Source organism: Cryptotermes secundus, unplaced genomic scaffold, assembly GCF_002891405.2.
Source record: "Cryptotermes secundus unplaced genomic scaffold, Csec_1.0 scaffold159, whole genome shotgun sequence".
Lineage (NCBI taxonomy): Eukaryota > Metazoa > Arthropoda > Insecta > Blattodea > Kalotermitidae > Cryptotermes > Cryptotermes secundus.
Window position 1 is genome coordinate 34,630 of NW_019725416.1, and position 17,903 is coordinate 52,532.

General features: G+C 38.4%; 1 long non-coding RNA gene across 2 annotated transcripts in view; it reads left to right on the forward strand.

Moving 5' to 3' along the window:
• Window positions 1–17,903, forward strand: part of LOC117282227 — a 112,733-nt gene that overhangs the window by 12,107 nt on the left and 82,723 nt on the right. The gene's annotated exons all lie outside the window — the stretch shown is intronic.

Consider the following 17,903-nt stretch of genomic DNA (forward strand, 5'->3'; position numbering starts at 1 on the left):
TTATTTTTAAAAGCTTTTACATTTTAATCATATTTTATTTTTCATTTTTTTTGTGGTCGTAAGTGCGGCCATTCGTAGGTCGACGACCAAGTGTTTAATACACTAAAAGTGTTTGTTAAATATTTTAAATGTCATTAACTATATACCATATTTACGCATGTATAGGCTGCACATTTTTTGCCAAAAATTCAAGAGCAAAACTGGGGTGCGACTTATATTCGAAATATTCGAAATCACACTCCATTTATAAAAAAATGTTAAACGTTGCTAAATTTCGGAACAATTTCTACTCCTGAAATAATATTCCAAGAAAATTATTTTTTCTATAATTTCTGTCTGAAAATTGTGCTGCGGCCTATACACGCACGCGGCCTATACATGCGTAAATACGGTATATTCATTTTTTGTTGCTAAATATTTCGGCCACACATGGACTATCATCGGCCCATCATCAGGCAATACTCGTTATTGGGCCATGTGTGGCCGAAATAATGTCTTCTTTAAAATGTTTATTTTTTTGCATTACAGACGGTATACTTACGATTTAAGAATTATACCACAATGCAACAGGATGATGAAATACAACATTAGGTTCATTATGCAAATATTACATCGAAAGCTACTCACTGTTAATGGTGGATCTGATGTACAGGTTTCTGGGGTTTTCTCTGCTTCCGCATTCGTGGGTGTTGTTTCCACAAAACTGACACAATATTGGTAAATACGCTTATTTTGAACGAATCTGAGTCAAAAATGAAAAGTTTTTTTTTTTGTATATATTTCCTCATGAAATTCTTACGTTCTGCACGACTTACAGCCTCATAAAATAGTTTATTGTGTCTTTCAAAATTTAATGCGTAAAATTAATTCGTAATATAAGACTTCTAAAATGAATGGAAATTGCTACTCAATTTGAACCCCTTTTAACTAAGAGTTTGTCAGGTTCCTATATAAATGAAACATAAAACTTATATGGTGCAATATCTTGAAGTTCCGAGAGATAACTGATCTTTTAGAAGATGGAAACCATACAAATAGCGTAGCATGTTTGCTCCCTTTCGCTTAATTGTCTCAAAAACTGCAAGACTTACGGGAAAGTGTTTTGAACATGAAATATGCCCTTCATTTTTCTCTACGGCGATTGTTCGAAACATGTATAGCTCCCATAAAAGTTTACTCAGTTACTCTTGAGGTACGCGCAGAGAAACGCATAGTCCTGCACATAAAGTGCCCGTTATTTTTGAGCATTTTAACCATTATTTCAATATGTCGAAAACTGAGTAAAATTTTCTAATGTCAAATTTTATGGAAGTCCTTTAAGTGTTTCTCCAGTTGTTGCATGCAGGCGTACTGACAAAGAGACAGACAGAGAAAGAGACACGGAGAAATTAACAAGTGTATATTTGCAACTTATTCTGAATACGCCAAAAACAGGCTCTACGGGATAGCTCAGTCGTATAGCGACTGGCTACGGGCTGGAAGACCAAGGGGCAGGAATTCGAGTCCCGGCGGTAGCAAGAATTTTTACTTCTCCATATCATCCAGACAGGCTCTGGTGTCCGCCCATCCTCCTACCCAATGTGTAACGGGGACTATTTCCCCGAGGGTAAAGCGGCCGGGGAATGAAGGTTACAACTCATCTCCAGCTAGTCACGAGGTCAGGACAATTTTGGATCTATACATCCATTCCCCCATACGCCTTCATGGCGCAGTGCTTAATAACTTAAGCACAAGGACAACTTTGCATTTTACCTACTTTTTTTAATAATATTAATTAATTAAAGAAATAAAAAATGATGAATGTGAAGTAACTTTTGGGGTTCACGACCTTCCTATCATAAGAATATATTTTTCAGCTAAGCATAAGGATTCGGTTTCGTCAACTTTTGAAATATGTGCAGGAATGGGGGGTGAATCTTTTTTTTTTTTTTTGTAGTTCTAGCATTTCGATGGGGTTAACTTAGAATTGTCTCATGTATGAAAAATTTCGTACATATTTTATACTTAGAATGTCAAGGTCATAGTTATAATCAACATACTGACTGATCTTCTTGTTTCTATCAGTTAGATAGCTGCTATCTCTTTGATGAATATTTATTACCCTATCTTAATCCCCTGTCCCTCGCCACACTTATTAGCTCATTAAGCTACATACATTTAAATATGAAAGACACGTGCTTGGAATATATGCAATTTGTTCTAAAAATATGTCCCTTATAAATTTCCTTCACTCAACCATCAGTCACATTCTTTGTTATGTAAATTTCAATTTTGAGTATTTTGTTTTTCTTTCTGGTTTCTTCATTCGTTTGTTGAGGAAATCACTTGTCAAGTGAAACAAACATTCGCGTGGTGGACGGAAAATGAGATGGTGCGGTGATATGTAAATAGATGAACATCGTTAAGTTCATGGTAGTAGCACAGTAAGTGAGGAATTGTAGGCCTTTCAGAGAGCAATCGCTTCAGCACGGCTGACCCTATTCTGACTGTGCCAGTTGATGCTTAGATGCACTTTCATAACTCACATTTAAGGGGGATGAAGTAAATTGTGGACACAATTGTAAACTTCATCCGTTCTCAATAGGATATTAATTTATGAAATTTCGTCACAATTTGTCATATCTTTCGAGATTAGTTCCTTCCTCAAATACATAAACTGAGACTTGTCTTTTTAATATCTTTGCATGTTATAGTATAATATTTTCCTTCAGGTTTCTGTTTTTTTTTCTATTAGTTTCTTAAATAATAAATAGGCCTAAGTTTCAAATAGCATACGAGTAAAATCATGAACACAAATAGTGCTGTCATGACTGCTTCTATTGACATTATCCGTCGGAGACTCCATCGACTGGGCCCGAAAAGATAGGCTTCTTGCTTGATGAAAGATACAGAAGTCAGTCTCCAAAACGTTGTTTTAAATAGATTCTAAAGGTTTCTGACGATGGTGGACGACACACAGAATTACTGGGGTTTTGAACTTTTTCCATCGTCCGAAATTTTAGGTAATAGAGGATACGACGTTTTGGAAACTGGATCTGTTTCCGTCTTCCTTTCTCACTTAAAGATGGAAACAGATCAAGTTTCCGAAAATTCGTGTTCTGTATTACCTAAAATTTCGGACGATGAAACAAGCCCAAAACCCAAGTAATTCTGTTGTTTCAAATAAAAATTAGGACGATGGATGATGTCCAGAAAAGTAATGATTATATTAAGGTACACTACCAGGAGCTTATAGATTTTATTTTCGAATATTGGTCTGAACAAGCAACCGCTCTTTCCATGAAATCATTCTTGATTTGTGGTTATGGTAATAAACGTTTCATATTTCCGGCTTCATTAAATGCAGCAGATATATTTGTGAAGTCATTCAGTTCGAAAATTGTAGAAATCGTTGCTGAAATGTATATTACCTGCATAAAATCTACCTGCATACAACTGTATGTATCTATTCTAAACGTATTTTCATTATCCCACTACACGGCAGCCTCAGGGACTTTTTACATTTTATTGCACTAATCTTATAAAGTTTGAGAACGGGGTGCTGAGGAGAATATTTGGACCGAAGAGAGATGAAGTGACAGGAGGTTGGAGAAAACTGCATAATGAGGAGCTTCATAACTTGTACTCGTCTCGAAGTATAATTAGAATGATCAAGTCAAAGAGGATGAGGTGGGCAGGTCATGTAGCACGAATGGGGGAGACGAGGAATGCGTATAGGATATTGGTGGGAAAACCAGAAGGAAAGAGACCACAGGGAAGACGAAGGCGTAGGTGGGTGGACAATATTAGAATGGATCTTAGAGAGACAGAATGGGATAGTATGGATTGGATAAATCTGGCTCAGGATAGGGACCAGTTGAGGGCTCTTGTGAACACGGTGATGAACCTTCGGGTTCCATAAAATGCTGGGAAATTCTTGAGTAGCTGCAGAATTGGCGGTTCCTCAAGAGGGGCTCAGCTCCATGAGTAAGTAACTAATCCTATAAAGTCATAAATTTACAAAATTCAAAAGATCCTTTAATTTATTGTAATTTTTAGGTGTGGTGGGACATAAAATGTTGTTATGACGGTTATAACGAATTAGAATTTAATTATTTCGGAGTTTAAATCTAAAGATACTGATAGCGGAAACATTTCCTTCTAGTACACAAAACATAATTTTAAATTACGAGAATGAATATCTCAGTGTACGTACAACCAGACTCATCTGTTTAGTATGTTTTATCCTAACCTACTTAAACAGGCAGGCAACAAAAATGCTTTATGCATTGTAGTCCATTATTTTATGTTTTCGGTTACCCTCTTCCATGTGAAGAAAATTAATATTTAGAATATTAAAATTTTTACTTCGATAGGTCTAATCGCAAGTAAGGTTTACGCACTTCTAGCAAAGAGTGTGCTTGATTTATGATAGTATTTCAAACATATCACTTGTATGGAATCTGCTTTGTACTTTAAGTCTTAATGTCACTGATTCAATGTTATTAAATCTGGTTACGCAGAAACCTTCCAGGATCAGTATACGAGAATTCGAAACCTTCAACACAACGCCCTCCACCGAATATGATTTTGAGTCGTTTCAACCATATTTCTATCGGCAAGATTTTATTTTCTTATTTCCCACTCTAATATCGCCTTTCTCCTTCGCCTCAGTCCTCGAAACTGTAGTTTTTATAGTTAGATCCCCCCTTCCTCTAAGCCATTTGACCTGTACTGAAGTTTTGGATTTAATCACCTAAGAACTAATGAGAAACTTGTAAAATACGAAATTCCTCTTCGTGTAATTTATTACTCTGTATCTTTAGCGCATATCTCTTAGGGTCTAGTACTTTTTATAAATTTAGTTTTTGATACTTATAATATCTTCCGTAAGGAATAGCGCCTTACGCCTACACAAAGTACATAATGATTCTAAATTATTGTCGGGATTTCCGTGGTTTGAAAGCTGAAACCCCGACAATAATTTAGAATCACGTTGTAAATAACGAAATATATCTCTGATTTGTAAAATAGATACAGGTGAAATTACTAAATCAGATATGAAAATAATAATCTTTAAAAGTAAATAAGAGTAAAAATAACAAAGAAGTGAAAGAAGATGTGGAAAGAATCGAATATTTTTTTCAGTTGAACATATCTCCCTGAAGGAAACAGGCACTGGAGATACTTGACTTCTTGCAGTAAACACTCAGCCTCTGAGTTTATGAGGCGTGTTAATTATTCATTACAATCAGCATACTTAATTCAACATGCAAGCAGAATACGCCATGGTCTTTCATAAAATAATAAATAGAACACGTGACAAAGCTCGTGTACTGTTCTCAGCGTGACTTCGCAGATAATGCTCATTGCTCTGGCCTGCACTGTGACACTATATTAGATATGAAAACTCTAATGATAAGAAATAACAAAAGATACATATAAAAACATCACTGTCATCATCTGTCTCAGTGAAGCGATTGTGACTAAGATATGGGGAGTGATACAAGAATATTTCTTAGTTTGTTAAGTCAATGATTTTAATTAAATTAAGAACAGAAATTAATATTTTACTGCTTAATATAATCTAATTCTTACTGCGTATAAGGAATGGAAGCAGCAGAACAGCTTGACCATGCACCAGCACAACATCTGCTGGTTTACCAAAGTCCAAAGCTGAGTCGACCTTGACCTCGAATTTGGAGATTGAGTAAAGTGGGGACAGACGTATGACGTGTACCTGATCAGTGTTAGGTTTAGTGTATCCACACTGGTAGAACATTGTAGGAAAAAATGTTGCAGAGACTCGTAAGTGAATTTCCTTGCACCCGTTGCTCCACCTTTTTGTTATATAATTTCAATAATTTAATTTACTTTTATACCTTACTTACTAACGATGTCCCTTTTGAGAGTAATATGGCCGGAAAAATATAAAACTTCCAAGGATTATGAACTACTGAGCTCAGATGAACTACAAAATAATAATTCTGTTAATCCAAATACATATTCGCTTGACTTCTAAAACTTTTACGCTAAAGTGCATCTTATTAAAACGTAATCACATTAAACTTATGGAGACAGTAACAAATATCTGCATCGAATTCGTTTCCTTTATTTCAAACAATCTAGCATAAAATAATGCCTGAAATATGTATACACCACAAACCTATAATGCAGACTGTCAAGTTTAGATTTATGGCCTGTGTTGTAGTTAAGTGGGTTTCCCACGGCCACTGAGGAAGGCCCTTTCATGTAATAACGGGAGGTGATTGCAGCCATTACCGCGGAGTCTGGTAGTAGGCCCCGCGGGTGAGCGCACGGCCAGGCCGGGCTTCAGCGCTCTCAACTCCTGATCTTGGACAGAGTTCGTGCTTTATCACATCTGAACACCGGCGCATTTTAGCATTAGATTCAAGCAAACTTATAACACAGCACTAAAATTTGTTTCCTTCTATTTGCTCAGATCATGTCGAATAATCTCCAGTTAGATGCAATGATCGTTCTTAGGAAAAGTTACATTTGTTGTAACCACGAGTGTCTCAGAAGTAAACCGTGTTTACCTTACGTTCTGGTTCGAATTAAAACCAAAATTAAATTATGTGGCAAAGTCCTTCTTTAGAAGCTAATACTCGGTCATATAGTTCTTTCCTGCATTTTATAAAAAAAGAAAGTTCATTATAGAGTTCACAAAATCCCAGATTCCGCCGACTGTCCTGACTGATACGTTCCGTGGAATTTTGTAATCCTTCAAGAAAAGCACTGAAATAATAGACCCACTCTCCATATCAACGCCATTCTTGACCATCCAAAGGACCAGTATTCTGTAAATAATATTTTCAGTTGATGCAGTGTAATTGTTAAAAGTGACACTTTGAGAGATACGGATCTCTAGGCCTATTCTGCAGTTAAACATCAGTATCGACGCCGATGGTACCCACCGTTTCCATAGGAGACGTTTAAAGTTTTATGTTGTACCTATTGTTAAAGAGCACTGAATATATTTGAAAGCTGTTTTCATAAAATGCGTTACGTTTCTAGGAAGAAACACTATTACTGTGGCTGTCTAGGGGACGTTATGAGACCACACCTAACATGCTCATATTCGTACAAAAAGAAACGTTATTGTGCTTATACGTTTTATTATTCTGTGTCTAGCGTTACAGGTTGCAAAATAAACTTATCTTTAACACATCCTTTTATTGATGTTTAATAAAATGCAGCGTGCAATATGAATTTGGCCTAAACATAAATTTTAAGAGAACTTAAGAAATGCCGACGTTTATTCCATTAAATGTGTTAAATCACCTAGTTGAAGACATACACCCGCGAGTGACGTAGTCTGTCCTACAGATGTGATCGTGTTGGACGTCTGTAGCATGGGATGCAGACAGATGCCTAAACCAGGGTGGGGCCGTTTGTAGTTGTGGCTTATGGTACTGACTGTCCGACACACGTCGGATTACGATTTATTTCGTTTCTAATAAAATTCGTGTATAATTGAAAGTAGGGAATTGTGGACTTTTCATCTAGAAATTTGGCAAGAACAGTTTTATCAAATTTTTATTCTTAAGAATATCTTGCTCGTAAGTTCACTTACTGAACCCTGTATCTGAGTACACTGAAGTTGACTGTAATTGCTTTCAGGGAAGACACTAAGGAACACAGAATTTACCCCGGAGATTCAGAGATAAAAGTGGCTTCTTGAATGAATATTCATAAAAGTAAAGGAAAAAAGGTAAAGTTATTTCTGTAACTGGCCGTGGAGACCAATAGGTTTATAAGAGGTCGAGGCTCCAATTTTTTCTGGACAATCGGCTCACAGATGGCGGTAAGGTTGTCAGCCTTACGCGCCGGCCGCACCTTTACCGAAATGAAGATTCCTGGTTTTCATTTCTGTTAGAGGCTGAGCCGGTCCCAGGGCCATAGTGAGGCTGGATGGATTAGGTCAACTGAAAATTGAATTACTTCATCGGGACTGCAACCCGCAACCTGCATAGTGCCTCAACCAACTACGCTACCGCGTGGATTAATATTAGAAATTATTGCCTTTCTACTTTACAAAAAATGGAAGAACATTTTAACAATATATGAAATGAGTTCCAACATATGACACCCTGTCGCTATTGAAGAGTTATCAAGCTCTCCGTACTGCATGAATCGCAGAGTGCAGGACGAACCGCGTATATGAGGGGACGGAATGCGTAAGTAGGAATGTTTCTGAGAATGAAACTCCTTCTTCAGTAGGTCTATATAAGTAGACGCGCAAAGAGCGGAGGCAAGGTGGGTGTATATTCATATTTGTGTTACACGCAGTTACTGGTTCATGTTATCCAGTTTGGTATTGAGATTACGTTATTACCTAAAGGACTATCTACGTATATCACAATAGCCCTGAACACATTTCATTGTGTCAAGATATAAATGATAAAACGTAAATATTTATGGAAACTATTGAAGTGTTCAGCCAATCACAGTGGCCGCGTGGTCTAAGGCATGAACTGTCTTCGTTCGCTTGAATACTGGGATTTTTGTTCGTATCCCACTTAAGGTATGGATATATGTTTTTATTCTATGTGTTGTACTGTGTAGGTAGCAGCCTTGTGACTGGCTGATCACCCGTGCAAGGAGACGTACAGACTCTCTTAGGATTAAGAAATTGAACTGAAACAAAGAGTTTCACGGATGCCCTAATTTCCAAAGATGGAACAACAGGAAAGAAAGAGATGCTCTCGACTTCCATAACCACATAAAATCTATCGCCTCTAATTAAGCAGAAATATCATATGGACTTTTAATCTTAAATATAATTCGAAAGGAAAACATAAATATTGGAATTATTGTCATATTCCTTTAACGTGTTACAGATAAATGAATCTTAAGCAATCATCAGCTGTGAGACTTAAGGTATAAATTTTCGAGATGCGAGAAGACGTGGATTTTCGACATTGTTAGTGAAGCATATAAAAGCAAATATATCATATTTAAATAAATTATTAATATTCTTATAAATCTAAATCCGTAAATATTTTAAAATGCACGTTAGACATATTTAAGAAGACTATTTATATTTTCCGACTCGTTCAAATTTGAGCCGAAATTTTCCTCTCACATATTAGTGTACTAGAAAAATGCAATGGGTGAAGGTGTTGAGGGAGGAAAAATTCGAGACTGAGCAGAGGTACACGCTGCTTTCATGATTTTCTTTCAGATAAATTCCTAATGTTATATTACTTCTGAATATAAGTCATTTCACATTTCTAAATTTACACAGAATGGTCTTAAACAGAAAGAAGTAATATTTTCTGAAAGACGAAGTGGGACAGACAAACTTATTTTATTGTACTGTTTTTTTTATTGCTCGTGGGGTGGGGCTAAGTCCCTTGTACTGCGGCCAATTCTGGCCTCTTGTACCAGCCCCAGATGATAGATGAGGGTGATTGTGGAGCAATTGGTGGAATGAAGATTGGCAGGGCAAACCGAAGTACTCGGAGAAAACCTGCCCCAGCTCCACTCTGTCCACCACAAATCCCACTTGACCATACCCGGGATCTAACCCGGGCCGCCGCGGTGGGAAGCCAGCAACTAACCGCTTGAGCTATGGCGCGGCCTTGTATTATACTAAGTGTGCATGATATCGCCGTGAACGCAAAAACTTGCGAAATATTAACATTAATTTATTTCGCATTTATTTGGCAAATGGAAGTAGTGAAATTAGAAAGAAAATATGCAATATTTCTTACTTTCCGTGAGCGTATTTCCAACCTTGTAGGAATGTGAAAGACCAACATTCTCCGGATGACAACGTAGTAACACCCTCCAATATTTTTCTTTATTTTACAGCAGTTTGTTTTGTTGGCTGGTGTTGAAAATATAGATCGAGTCAGTGGGATGCCATTTATATTCTATGAATGAAGAGACTAATAAGAAATTAAATAATTTGTTATCTGGTTCCTCTAATTATCGCCTGAGAGTGGGCGGTATTTCAAGACCACTGTCCGTAAATCAACAATCGTTCCAGTCCCGCCGCGCCGTGCCAACTGGTAGTGCACAATTAGCCTGGCTGCCATGAATTACGGCAATGCAATTTGAACAATAACCTCGACGCGGGCAACAAGTAGACATGAGTACCACCATACCGGTATATTTGTACCGATCGTATTTGTGTAATCCGCAATTAAAACGAAATATCAGCTTCACGTTATTGCAATTTTACAGTTAGTTCTGATGTGTGAAATGTATGAATGATAATTAATTCTTCAACAAGTGTTATCTAACTCAGGTGTGCATATTGGAGTTGTTTCACTGCTAGAAAATTTTACAGGAAGAAGCCGTTTATTGTCGTTGGAGTATCAGCATACTAAGGGTGGGTACCAAAGAATTATTTGTCTATACTTTCTTTCCTTTTGGGCTACAGCCCCAGTTTTGGCCTTGGTCTCCATGAAACTCTCCGTTTCACTTCTGTTTAGTAGAACTTAGACATTCGGTAGGACTCCTTGGTAGGGTGATCAGCTCGTCGCAAAGCCTCTACCTGTACACTTACACAGAAAAACACAAACATACAAACACTGAACATCTATGCCCTGAGTGGGACTCAAACGCACGATCCTGGCTTCCGAAAAAGCGAAGACAGTGCATACCATAAACGGCTCGGGCATCGTGATCGGCAGTTGTCTGTACTATACTTGCAAAATCTTAAAAACTTCCATCCTAAGATTTATTCACCAGAACTGCATAGATAGCCCCAGGTTATATTGGCCTTGCCATAGCTCAGGTGGTTAGTCGCCGGCTTCGCATCGTGGCTCCTTGAGTTCAATCCCAGGTGAGGACATATGGGATTTGTGGTGAACAAACTAACACTGTGGCAGGTTTTCTCCGAGTATTTTTGTTTCCCCCTCCAATTCTCATTCCACCAACTGCCCATATTTATTAGTAAAAAAGCTATCCCTCTAACAGGCCGTGGAGGCCCATAGGTTTGCGAGACGTCGAGGCTCCCACATTTTCTAGACAATCGGCTCACAGATTGCGGTGAGGTTGTCAGCCTTACGCGCCGGCTGGCCGCCCTTTACCCGCAGGTATATTTCTCGTACTCATTTCTATTAGAGGCTGAGTCGACCTTAGGATCACAGTGCAGTTGGAAGGATCGCTTGAAAAACCCAATTACTTCATTGGGAACCGAACTCGCTACCTTCCGCCTTATAGCATAGCGCCGCAAGAAACTACGCTATGACGTGCCCTAACATTGGTAAATAACAAATTAAAATTTTATATTACTTCCACTGGAATAAGGATCAAACAGGATTTTTGCGTCCATAGTAAAGTGTAAGGTTAGAATTTCAGTTCTGAAATCTTCTTCGTCTGCTAACGTAGTGATGAATGTACCGTGCCATGTGCCATGTCCCAGAAACTATCCGGATAGAGCTGTAAGCATACTATTTATACGTTTTTCTCAGTATCTCTATTGAAAATGTCACATATAAACCACACACGCATATGAATTCTCAGACTCTCAAATATCCTGCCTGAATATTAATTTTGAGTGTGGAAGAGAGAGAGAAGCACTATATTCCAAACCCTTTCCTTTGTCACTTCTTCTTCTCCGTTTTCTAAGAAGTAAACGAATGACGAGAGATCCTGATTCGTAACTGGATGATGGTAATCATACCGCTGTATGGCTCCAGAATTTTGTAGCCACAGATGAGTACACGCTATCGTTAGTCAACAGTACCACGTTTGATTTGTCCAAGTCACATTGCGACTGACAGTCCGCCAGTCTGTCTGTCTTGGTGTCGAGCCCCGACTGGGGCTCATGACCAGATTTTTTTTCCCTTATATGAAAGTTACTGTCCTGCTCATTTGGGGCGCCCTCTCTGACGAAAGGTCGGGTCTGTCATTTGTCATAGTCCGTATTAGTATGTCCATTGTCAGTATTTACATATATTTATATTTTTAATCTTAATTCCTATTTCTATGTACAATATACACAAGGCCTCTGTCAATCCAGGCTCAGTACAGCAGATTATGCTCTATATCTAGTAATATTCGCTACCACGGCAGTCTAGTCACTTGAACGGTCATATGTCTGACCAGGTTTGATTTGTTATATAGATATTCGTTATATAGGCGTTGCACGGTCAACACAGAAAACAAGTCTCGTCATAATTAGTACTGTTGCAGTGTGACGTCATTGCGCCTGGGCCGAAGTCTGCTTACTGAGCTGTTGCCTAGAAGCGGGTTGTTTAACCTCGTTGTTCCATTGTTTCGAGCATGTTTCGCGTGTGTTTACCGGTCCGTTATCTAGCAACGCTCTGGTCATCGACGTTACACTACTTAACCATTCCAGAATTGGTATCTATCTTTTGGTTGTTATTCGATTTCACACTTAAAAGTTTTCTTGTTAAATATCTTATCAAGGAAAAATAAATCTAATTATCTATAATTACTTTACGCTTGGTAGATTTATCATATCAAGTCCAACCAGCCTACCAGGAACATTTGTTGCATTACAGCTTGATCTTATGAAAACGATGTGCGTTGATTATGTTAGGTCCCGATGTCTTCGTTGATGTTGGAAGTAATTCGTAGTTAAACAGTACTGTACAGTTCCACTTGTTGCGCAGAATATATTATTGAAATATATAATCAATTTTGATGTAAAGTCAGAATCAAGCATTGGATTTATATGTAAAAATATCCATCTCATTGAATACAATATATACCGATCGCTGAACTAGTTTAATATATTTTAAGCATGTAGTTGTCTCTGGTATGCCTATACTTTGGTTAGTCTTGTTCCATCTTCTAACCACTTGCTCTATCTTACACACGGTGCGACTGGTGCTGCCCCTTCTTCTAGCGGCACTGACATTGTCCACTGGAAACCTGCCCTTAATCTTAAATTTAAATTGGATGTGAAAGTAATTCTTTATATTGTAATGCTTCTCTGTTAGTTGCATGTATGCCCGCCAGGTGAAGTCGCGCAGATGCTTCTAATCCTTGCATCTTCTGTTTAGAAATTTTGCATATTCTGACAAGTTGTAATTCTAGAATTATTTTCAAACATCTCTTACGCTAATCGGTAATAAATATGAAAACGTAATGACGTAATTGATTTATAATTTTGTTATTTAATGAAATTAAAATACTGTGGGCGTACGAAATGAAAAGAAGCCAAACACACAACCTAGCATGTTTTATGCTGTTTTAGGTCCATAATTCTAAAAGGGGATTTTTATTTTGTCATACACTAATTCTCCTTCATATATATATATCAATTTAAAACAAATTCGGGCATGAATATTTGTAGCCACAAGAAACTCCGCAAACGGAGCTAGAAATTACATGGTACTGGAGAGCTCGGTGGATGGGATGACATCACAGAATTTGGCAAGCTGATGGTGCACCACCAGCGACCGGTGTGCCGTGACATTGCCAGGAATAAGCATCCAGTATTTTGTTGCTCACATTCTGGACGCCCCAGGCTAAATATTCTCCTTGAACGTCGCCTTGTACGTATATTCTCAAGATAAAGGTAAAAAATGTAAAGCTATAACAGGCTTTAAAGGTCCATTGAGTTGTGAGACGTCGAGGCTCTCACATTTTCTCCAGATAATCGGCTGATAGATGGCGGTAAGGTTGTCAGCCTTATGCATCGGCCGCCCTTTACCCCCAGGAAGATTCCTGGTACTCATTTCTGTTAGAGGCTGAGTCGACCCCAGGGCCATAGTGCGTCTGGAAGGATTAGGTAAATTGGGAAAAAATCTACCTCATCGGGACTCGAACCAGCGACCTTCCGGCTTGTAGTATAGTGCAACAAACTACGCTACCGCGTGCCCCGACCGAGCGACCGCCGCTTGTCGGCGAAGTGAGGTCTAGTGGTCAGAGTTCCTGGCTACAGATCCAGAGGTCCCGGATTCGATTCCCTGCTCTACAAGATCCACTCAGCTTCGTGAGGATAATTGAGGAGCTACTTGAATGGAAAAGTAGCGGCTCCGACCTAGAAAACCGAGATTAACGGCCTTGGGGATCCGTTGCGCTGACCACGTGACAAACTCTATCCGCAATAGTTGGCACGGGTGCAGAATCACTTTTATTATTATTTAAACCGTTCAAATATTTCGATTTGTACTGTCATTAGTAGGTACAAAGTTTACATATTATAATACTTTATCGTATAGAGCTGTTGCTATGCAACGACAGAAAGATAAGCAAATATATCAGAGCTGTTTCAAGGCAACGGTTCGATAAACAGGTTCGCGTAGCTGCAGACACGAAAACAACAATGGTACAGCAACAGAAGAACAGTGTTTTCTGTGGTCCACGCAGCTGTCTTTGCTACGTGCGGCAACGAATGCGGACACAATAGGCGAGCTATGTTTTCTGTTGGCCCGTGCCGAGATGTTATAACCGGGACGGTTTCGGACAACTAGTTAGTTGCAAGAGTGTTCAGTTTAAATTCCAGCTATGAAGAGAAGACTTTATACGTGATATTTAGAATACGTAATTCAGTAAGACTATTATAGATTCTGTGTTAAAATTCGTTGCCAGGACCCGGCTAGTGGTGACTGTAATAGACTTAGGACACCAGTCTACATGTGCCAATGATCCGTAAAATATACTGACAAGTCGTGAGTGTGTAAGTGGTCAATAAATCGAGTCACCAATCCAAACGCCTTCCTTACTTCTTCACGTGACAATAATATATAATATGGTATGTTATGATACATTTTAATATACATACATTATTAGCTTTAAGTATCCATTGAAACAAATGCATGTATCAGGAAATATATCGCATCTGGGTGTTGTTGAGATTATACTGTTTTCAGCTCGCACGGAAAATTTCTGAACGAATTAACCGTGTAAGTTAGGGACATATTGTATACTAAATTAACCAGTTATTCAATTTTTTTTTTGTTCCGAATATGTACCGAATCTGATATAGTTAGACATATAGGCAGACGGACGGAAGGATGGGTAGATAACTGGATGATGGACAGATTTTCAGCGCCAGGGAAAGTACATGTGGCTGTAGCAGTTTTTGAATTTATTATTTTTGTTGTTGTTGTTATTATTATTATTATTATTATTATTATTATTATTATTAGATGGGGTGGGTTTCCCCATGCACTTAGATCAGTTATTGGTCCATTGTGCTTCCCCCTTTAATTTCTACTGTCGCCATACCCTTCCGATACTGGTGCTCGCTATCAGCCCAGTTCAGCCAGAGAGGCTGGCAGTGGTACCTGATGCTTCCCCATCTACCGGAGGCATTGGAAATTACTTGGGCGGGAATCTGTGCCTAATTTTGCTCAGAGGTCTCCTAGAGACATGAGGATCTTTTACGTGCCGTAAATCTACGACACGGGACCCACGGCTTAAAGTCCCTTCCGGAATTCCCTGAATTTTTCCGCCCTTAAAAATTCCACTACCTCCGCAGGGTTTGAACCCGCGTACCTTGAGCCATGAGGTGGGAACGTTACCCCTAGACTACGGAGGCCGCTTAGTTTTTAGTTTAATACTGGTAGTAACACGCAATTTTACGTCTTTATTTTGCTTGTAATTTCATCATGAACCTGATATATATATATACGTATTTTATGCCTACTATAAATTTATTACTAATTTTTTGTCTTATCTTCTTCGTATTTATTGACTTTCCTCTGTATTTGCTTCCAAATCAGCTTGCAGGGAAGGCAATTTCTGATTCATGTTTGGGGATGTATTTATATTTGTATCAAATAAACGAAGGCTATCGGGATAAACATTGACCTCATTCCGGCTGTTCCATTCCAATAATTCTTGATTGTTTAGATGTCTCCTGATGCTGCATTTTAGAGTAAAATTAAAGCTTGGCTTGTATAAAGGAAGAACATATTTTAGCCCATTCTGAAAATACATTGCATATACGCTTACCTATATGAACACCTCATGCATAACAGTTACACATTTTAACTAGCCTAAAGAATTTCTTTTGCATTCTGAACTCAACTAATATATTTCTTTAACCTTGAATGCTTCTGTCTGGAGTTTCTTAAACGATATAAATAGTTGATATATTAAATAACTATAGGATATCTCTTTCCTCTAATATTTGTTGAATTCAAATTATTTTATAATTAATGTATTTATAGTTGCCTTCGTGAATGGTATTAACTGCAATAGAAGAACAGCATATCGAACAAAATAAAATTTAATATCGAATTGGTCACTTAAATTCTATTGTCCAACGTGTGACATATACCTTATAAACATTTGGTTACGCTTTATAAACATAATCATTGCAACGTTTACATACTGAACACTCTCCACTGTATGGGGTATAGGTGGTCGCGCCATAACTCAAGAATTTAGTCGCTGGCTTCCCACCGCGGCGGTCCGGGTTCGATCCCGGGTCTGATCAAGTGGGATTCGTGGTGGACAAAGTTGCGCTGTGACGGATTTTCTCCGAGTACTTCGGTTTCCCCTGTCAATCTTCATTCCACCAAATTCTCCATCATCATAATCACCCAGGGCAGGTACAATAGGCCAATCAGTGGCCGCCGTGCCGAGTGAACCCAGTTGGACTCCACCAAAAAAAGGGGGGGGGGCACATCTCATATGTACTACGTTTCGCGAGTTACCTACATTCCTTCTTCAGGTAACTGACTGTCGTTACGCTGACAGATACGTTTATTTGGAAATCTTTTTCGTTTTAGAAATTAGAGACAACATTCAGGTTCAGAAGACTGCGTCCTTTGAATGTGGATCATGTACAGCAACTTCTGTAATGTTTAAACCCGGGCACCTACTTACGATTTCGAACAAATACATTAAAGCATTCTGTATCGCATGTTATTGTTAGGAGTCTCTTCATACGCGGGTATATTTCAGTAACAAAAATGATAAAATCTTTGGTTACTCGCCTTCTCTCTTTTCCTTCCATATATGAAGACGTAAGCGTAAAATATTCCTATTGGCTTTTCTTCAAGAGTCCTTTCTTCTATGCCACCCAAGTGAAACATGTGTTTCGCAGCCAGTTAATACACTTCTTCATATATGAAAAGAGCATAGACACACTAATGAGGCAACATTCATTGATGTCGGCAAGTTTCATTTAAAAAAGATGTCTTTAACAATACCGCCATTAGCACACAACCTCTAATATGGACCAGTTGTATTTTTATCATTAGTAATTTAATAGCAATGTGCACGACAAGAATAACTAAAACTTGAGAGATCCCCTTAAGATGTACTACGTGAGCGGGGTAGATCTGCAGTATGTTCAATCTAGTCCCTAACCGTTGATTTCAGTAATTAAAAGGAAAACCACTGATGTACCTGTCATGCAGTTTATGAGGCACGCCGATCGACGGTTATTATGCGTAACATGTGTAAGAAAACCGTTGGCTCTGAATAAAATGACTGCAGTTTTTGATAACACGTAAAATAAAGATGGGTATTGAAGTAACGCAAATAATTCAATTCAATTCTTATTTATTTACGTGCAAACTTAACAGCCCATAGACCAATTACAAAGTTAGCACTAGTAAGGAAAGAGACACGACAGCAAAACACTTGCAAAATAAATACAAAAAATACAATTTATATAGTAGTAGTAACAATAATAATAAAAATGTAAAGCTATCCCTGTAACAGGCCGAGGAGGCTCATAGTGTTGTGAGACGTCGAGGTTCCCACATTTTCTAGACAATCGGCTCACAGATAGCGGTGAGGTTAGCCTTACGTGCTGGCCGCCTTTAACCCCCAGGAAGATTTCTGGTATTCATTTCTGTTAGAAACTGAGTAAACCCTAGGGCTATACTACGACTGGTAGGATTAGGGCAATTGAAATATACAATGACGTCATGAAGACGCTACCTTCCAGGTTGTAGCATTGTGCCTCAACCAACTACTACTACTACTACTACTACTACTACTACTACTAC